Source organism: Canis lupus, chromosome 7 (genome assembly GCF_048164855.1).
Source record: "Canis lupus baileyi chromosome 7, mCanLup2.hap1, whole genome shotgun sequence".
Lineage (NCBI taxonomy): Eukaryota > Metazoa > Chordata > Mammalia > Carnivora > Canidae > Canis > Canis lupus.
In genome coordinates, this window is record NC_132844.1 from 71,277,907 (window position 1) to 71,285,407 (window position 7,501).

General features: G+C 46.1%; 2 non-coding genes across 2 annotated transcripts; both read right to left on the minus strand.

Annotated features, from left to right (window-relative positions):
- Positions 1–3,432: 3,432 nt before the first annotated feature.
- LOC140637439 (small nucleolar RNA SNORD52) lies at positions 3,433–3,500 on the minus strand. The gene has a single exon (XR_012034552.1). It is a non-coding gene; the product is annotated as a small nucleolar RNA SNORD52 (small nucleolar RNA).
- A 615-nt stretch (positions 3,501–4,115) lies between these two features.
- Positions 4,116–4,178, minus strand: LOC140637442 (small nucleolar RNA SNORD48). The gene has a single exon (XR_012034556.1). It is a non-coding gene; the product is annotated as a small nucleolar RNA SNORD48 (small nucleolar RNA).
- Positions 4,179–7,501: the final 3,323 nt, after the last annotated feature.

The window sequence follows — 7,501 nt, forward strand, 5'->3', positions numbered from 1 at the left end:
AAATCTAATGAAAACTCTTTGTAAGGGTAGATACTCCTACCCATTGACAAATGGGGAAACCGTGATAGAATGGATAAGTTACCTACCCAAAGTGAATCTCTTGCTCCAGGAATCTTAACCAGTCCCTGATACTTCCTATGTGATACTGGTAACCTTGAAGAATGCACTCATAAATAGAAGTACTCATATATAGTACCCAGAGACACCTATCAACATAAAAGAAGTTTTTAAAGCCTTTTTTCCCCTAAAATAAAAATGGACAGAAATGTGTATGGAAGGGTGGAATCTAAATTACAGGAAAGCACATGAACAAAAAAAAAAAAAAAAGTTGCAGTAGAACTACATGAGGAATTACTGCGTATTTGTTAAGTTCAAGAAGATACAAAGATATGCTGTTTAGGAACATATTCAGAATTAAAACTGTTAAGAAAAAGTCCGGGAATGATAACAGCCACAATTGAGCTGGGTAGTTTCCTCTGAGTGGGAAAGATTTTAAAAGGGAAATTAAGTCACAGGCTGGTTTGCTTCAGTTCCTGGTAAAGTTCTAAGGCTGGGTGACCAGTATAGCAGATAGAAAGGAACTTAATCTAATTATCTAACATCCTGAGCCTTCCTTTCCTTGCCTGTGAAGTGGGGTAGATATTATCAAAGTTGCAAGGTTGAGCTTTAAGGGTTTAATGAAGTGGAGCACACGAAAAGCTTAGCACAGATCCAAGCACTAAATACTTGCTGTGAAGAAACAGGAAAATGGCTGAGAGCCAAACACAATTATGTGCTTGGGACCTTGTATCATGTAGTAGTATTAATTCAGAAATCCGTGGAAGAAAAAGTACAATCTCCTCCTACCCTCACCCCATCCCAATCCCTCCACAGAAGTAACTGGTAACAGACTAGTTTGCTTCTTACCTAAAGAAACAGAGCCTAGGGGCACCTGGAGGTGCTCAGTGGGTAAAAGTGTCTGCCTTCAGCTCAGTCATGATCTCAAGGTCTCAGGATGGAGTGCTTTTGGGCTCCCTGTTTCTCCCTCTCCTGCTGTCCCCTGCCCATTTTCTCTCTCAAATTCCCTTTAAGGGATCCCTGGGTGGCACAGCGGTTTAGGGCCTGCCTTTGGCCCAGGGCGTGATCCTGGAGACCCATGATCGAATCCCACGTCGGGGTCCCTGCATGGAGCCTGCTTCTCCCTCTGCCTGTGTCTCTGCCGCTCTATCATGAATAAATAAAATCTTTAAAAAAAATTCCCTTTAAAAGATTTGATTTGTTCATGAGAGACACAAGAGGCGGAGGGAGCAGGCCCCATGCGGGGAGCCCCATGTGGGACTTGATCCCAGGTCTCCCGGATCACACCCTGGGCTGAAGGGGGCGCTAAACCCGAGGCAACAGGGCTGCCCTCAAAAATTTTTTTTAAAGACTTTATTCATAGAAACAGAGAGACAGGCAGAGGGAGAAGCAGGCTCCATGCAGAGTCCGACGTGGGACTCGATCCCAGGTCTCCAGGATCACACCCTGGGCTGAAGGTGGTGCTAAACCGCTGAGCCCCCCGGGCTTCCCTGCCCTCAAATTTTAAAAAGATTCTACTTACTTATTTGACAGGGAGAGAGCCAAAGGCAGATACTTAACCGACTGAGCCACCCAGGTGCCCCTCAAAGTTTAAAATAATTTAAAAAAATAAAGTGGTGGGGGACCAAGCTGGAAATGCTCAGTAGGCAAATACAGAAGAAATATAATTTTAAAGATGTTTTTATTTATTCAATGAGAAACAGAGGCAGAGGCAGGCAGAGGGAGGAGCAGGCGTCCTAACTGGAGCCCAGTATGGGACTCAAAAATAAGAGTTAATAGCCCCAAACTGGTGGCCAAATTGTTACCACCACTGGATATCAGAAAGATACAGGGAAACATGTGATACCATGAGAACACTGATCATAAACCGGCACAACCTTCTGGAATACAGTATGTGGGACACCGGGGGTGGGGACACCTGGGTGGCTCAGCGGTTGAGCGTCTGCCTTCGGCTCAGGGCATGATCCTGGGATCTGGGATGGAGTCCCACATCAAGCTCCTTGCAGGAAGCCTGCTTCTCCCTCTGCTTGTGTCTCTGCCTCTCATGAATAGAATCTTTTTTTTTTTAATAAAATCTTAAAAATAAAATGGAATACAGGAGAAGCAGGATCCATGCAGGGAGCCTAATACAGGACTTGATCCTGGGACTCCAGGATCACACCTGGAGGCGAAGGCAGACACTCAACCACTGAGCCACCCAGGTGTCCCCACCCCCAGTGTTAGTATTTCAACACCTTAAAAATTTTCATTACTTAACATCTAGTTCATTAAAATCCTGTGGTACACCACCTAAAATTCTTAATTTTAGGGTCAACCTCATTTTAGTTTTTTCTATAAAGCTGCAAAGAGGTATATAGCTAGATGTCAACTGTGATGCTCATTCCAAATAAGTTCCCTTTTACTTCCGCAAATCTTTTTGTCCCACCTTATTTTTACGAAGACCAAGCTTATTTTAAAGTATTTTATTGGAATCCTTTTAATAAAAACAAGTATTCATATTAAATAAATCTAATTGGTCTAAAAGTATTTAAGCATCTCAAAATTTCTGGGCAGTTTCTTTCCTCCAGTAAGTTGACAGCTGCTTGCATAGATTAATGCAGGGAAATTAGATGGAAGTTCCTAGGATCTGCCCAACACCAACCAGATAGGAGGCATCCTCTGCATGAACAAAACCCTGAAATTTCATAAAAGAACATGTATTAGAACCACGTAGCCAACTGGAATTAAAACATGAACCTGGGCAGTTAGGGGAGTCCTCAATCAGTGGTTTCAAAGATCCTCAGAGAAATACTCACGTTCCAAGATGGTTATCATTACCACTCTGGGGCTGGCAGAAAAACTGGCACTCACCATAGCAGCCAAGGAAAAAGGACGTGACTCTTCACAGACTGCACTGCAGGTTCGAGTGGCAGGAGCCATTCCAAGGGTACAGTCATTTCAATAGCACTGATCCAAGAGGATGAATTACAAACTTCAGCCCTTCAGTATCTGATTAGTACCTAACCTTTGAAAGGGCACCGCCCCAGGTAGGCTTCCAGAATAATCAAGCTAGAAAGATGAAAACAGGGATCCCTGGGTGGCGCAGCGGTTTGGCGCCTGCCTTTGGCCCAGGGCGCGATCCTGGAGACCCGGGATCGAATCCCACGTCGGGCTCCCGGTGCATGGAGCCTGCTTCTCCCTCTGCCTGTGTCTCTGCCTCATTCTCTCTCTCTCTCTCTGTGACTATCACAAATAAATAAAAATTTAAAAAAAAAAAAAAAAAAAAAAAAAAAAAAAAGAAAGATGAAAACAGGACAGACAGCCAATGGTAAGTACAAGCAATGTCAAGGCCCCCCTGTTGGGCCCTTCTCAGACTCACTATCCAGTTCTCCAAATGAGTCAGAACGTAATTTTTGACATCAAGACCAGTGTCAGAGACTCTAGTCTGAGAAATCATCATTCCCATTTTAAGGAGGGCTGGATCAGGGGAGGCCATTCTGAAAGGGTGTAATGCACTAAAAACAATTGCATCAGTAGCAAGGATGTAGCAAACGAAGAGCACGGACGAGAGAAGTGGGGAGAATTAAAGGGGGGGAGGAGGGACTTCGCGACACGGACCTCGGAACTGCAAAAAATACCTCCACCAGAAAAGCTAAGCATATAGAAATATACAGAATATGTTGGCAAATCGAACCCCAATAAAAAAATATACGTACACAAAAAATAAAGCAGGTTTAACTAGGCTTAGACAAAAACATGTAAAGTCAAAAAGGTCTTTTCCAAACAATTACAAAAGAAATGTAAGCCAAAAATAGTCCTTGGAAAAAAATCACGGGTTACAATACTTGCATTGCTGTGCGTGCTCAAGAGAAAGCAAACTCCATACTGACTGAATAAAAACAGCTTTGGGGACGAGATGGTGAGCAGCACTGAGAAAGACCTCACATCTAATACATACCTTGAACCAAGGGTAACAGCGGCGGAAATCTTCAAGCACCTAATGGGGAACCAAACAGGGATTCGTCACTAGTAAAGGTTTCCGGGCCGTCCGCTTTTTCCCCAGCCCAGCGGCGGGGGTTGGTCAGCGCGCTGCGGTGATGGCGTCAGCGAGACACTCAGAGTCACCGGGGTTCATCATCACTCCCGTCCTCCCCCAGGGACTCGGCCGGCCACCCCATCTCGCACAACCCACTCACCCTGGTAGCGCTGCGGATCGGCCTGCGAGGACCAGGGGTCTGGGAGGACACCAAAGGTCAGCGGGGGGGGGGGGGGGGGCGACGGCAGCCTAACGCCCCCCTCCGCCCTGGGATGGGTCAGCTCCCAAAAGCGCCATCACGGGCACATCAGAAACTCTAGTCTGTAAGGGCAGCTCATCCTGCTCAACCCGAGGCTGCCGTCCCCTCCCCAGCAGGGCCCCGGTGTAGGAGAGTGGGCGCCGCATCGAGCCGCCACAGCACCACGGCACGAGAGCAGCCGGACCGACCACCGCACAAAGGGAGCGAGCCTTCGCGGCCCCGCCTATTTATAGCGCCATGTGCTGGGGGCCTGACATGTAGGGCTGTCTTCGCAGTGCCTGGCTCGACCACCGCACCGTCCTCTTCGTCCGAAAGAGAACAGGCCAAGTGAAAGAGAGGCCAGCCGTGAATGTCTCACACTCTTCCGGGCAAATATTCGCACGTATTTTGTTAATTTTGAAAAACAAAAAAGAGATGACTGTCTCTCGACCGGCGGTGTCAGGTGCGTCCCTGGCCCTGCCAGACGCATGCGCAGCTGAGCGCTCCTCCGCAGGGGCTTCCCCAGGCGGGCGGGTCCCCTGAGAGTCGGCCCCAGGGCCCTCTCCCTTGTCCTCACCGGTGCACCTCGGGGTTCCGGTCCTTCCGAGAGAGGGTCACCGGCTCCATCTAGCCAGTCCATCTAGCCAGCTAAATCTGAATTCGCTACCCAATCCAGCCTGCACAACTGTCAGGCACGTTAACCTGTTTTTTTTTTTTTTTTTAAGACGTTATTTATTCATGAGAGGCAGAGACACGGGCGAGGGGAGAAGCAGGATCCAGGCTGGGAGCCCGATGTGAGACTTGACCCCAGGATTCCAGGATCACACCCTGGACCAAAGGCAGGCGCTAAACCGCTGAGCCACCCAGGCGTTACCCACCCCCCCTTTTTTAACAGTTTAAGATATAAATGATATACAATAAACAGTTTTTTTTTAAATATACCATTTGAGGGGCACCTGGGTGGCTCACTTGGTTCACCGTCTACCTTCAATCAGGTTATGATCCCAGGGTCCTGGGATGGAGCCCCACATGGGCTTCCTGCTTAGGGGGAGCCTGCTGCTCCCTCTCCTTCCGCCCCTTACTGCCATCTCCCCTCCTTGCTGGTGTTGTCTCTGTCTCTCAAATAAATAAATAAAATCTTAAAAAAAAAAAAAAAAAGTATACCATTTGAAAAAAGTTACCCACTTGATAACTTTAAAAATTCTAACTTTTAAGTTAGTAGTGTTAATGTATTCACGTTGATGTACAACCGATCTGCAGAACTTTCTAAAAATACTAAAACAATACCATTAAAGTACTTCAATGAGCTAAACTACTCCCATTAAACTACTCCCTATTTCCTGTTTCATGTCCTCTTCATGAGTAGTGGATGGCCTGTGAGTTGGCCAGAAAGGGTGCACGTGTTCACACACTAAATAGCACCATATGTCTCAGGGGGGTTGGAAGCAAAGCAAATTAGAGTGGTACAGCAACAGCCAGTTCTCCCTTTGATAATTTTTGCTCCCCCAGAAATCTGGTCATTTGCTCTTGACCCCTTAATCCATCAACTCATAAAATCTCTCAAATCCCACCTTCCCGGACCCTTCTGTACCTCATTTATAAATGTAGTTAATGTTTGGTGATGTATGTTGGCATTTTCATCTTTTGTAAGATAGCCACACATAGGGCAGCCCCGGTGGCTCAGCGGTTTAGTGACGCCTTCAGTCCAGGGCCTCATCCTGGAGACCCCAGATCGAGTCCTACGTCAGGCTCCCTGCATGGAGCCTGCTTCTCCCTCTGCCTGTGTCTCTGCCTCTGTCTGTCATGAATAAATAATATCTTAAAGAAAGAAATGCTTAAGTAGCTTGAATTCTCTTCAACACCTTAGCCCACTCCCAAAGATTCTGACTCCTGCTAGAGGCCTGGAGGTGGGTATATTTTTAGCCTCCCCAATGATTTTTTTTTTTTTGAAGGTTTTATTTACTTATTCATGAAAGACAAGAGAGAGAGAGCCAGAGACATAGGTAGAGGGAGAAGCAGGCTCCACGCAGGGAGCCCAATGTGGCACTCAATCCCCATCCTGGGACTCTGGGATCACACCCTGAGCCAAAGGCAAATGCTCAACTGCTCAGGCAGCCACCCAGGTGTCCCTCCCCCAGTGATTTTAATATACCACCACATTATAGAAACAGATCTTCAATAGCTTGCTTTTTATTTTCTCTATTACCTGGCAGGTTAGAGTAAGGGGGAAGGTAAGAAAGCCCCCAATTCCTGCTGCTGCAGCAGCAAACATTTACTATATCCCATGGTAGGAGAAGAGTAAGTAGTTCACCAATTTTGCCAGGCCTTTGGATGGGCTTTGGTAGTGGGCTTTGTGTGGCTCAGTCGATTAAGCATCTGCCTTTAGAGCCTGCTTCTCCCTCTCCCTCTGCCTGGCCCTCCCCTTGCTTGTGTGCAGTCAAAAAAATAAAATCTTAAAAACAAAACAGGCCTTTGGGAACTGGTCCAGAAACCAGAAGAGCTTACTATATTCCTTTTCTAAGCTTTCAAGGAGGGCTTCCGCTACTTCATCATTGCTAAAACGTTTTATTTTCCCAGAGGATAAAGATTTATTGAAAAACAGAACTTGAACTGTAATTTGTTTTTATTTTGTAGTAGTTATTTCCAGCCTCAGTTTTGGGGGAAGCAGGAGGTTAGGATTCTATCAAGCTAAAGAAAATGTTAAGGACATTTAACTGCTACAGCAGAAGAACCCCCTAGGGAAGGACTTGTATGGGAGGAAAGCCCATTTCCTTGATCTTCCCAGCTCTATGCTCTACTTTCAGCTCCTTCTCCTTCATAATTAAATTGGATGTTACTTCAAATTCCTATGGTTTTGAGATTGTCCCTAAAAGGAAAAAGAGGTTACTGATCTTATTAAAAATAGGGTTAAACCGTCACTTAGAACAAGACTCCTAGGAACTCAATGTCAACAGTGTTCAGGCAGTGTGGGAAAAAACAAAAAAACACAGTATTTGTTGCTAATTTTACCCTGGACATAGTGGAAGTGACCACTTCCATAAACTAATGCATTGAAAAACTTTACTGAATTAGAAGGTGGGGACATGAGAATTACTGAATTTTACTGGAGCGAAGCAAAGAACCCACTTCATTGCCTTGATCCCCAAACTCTGGGACTCTCTCCCCTCCGTGTCCTTCCTTTGATAACAGCA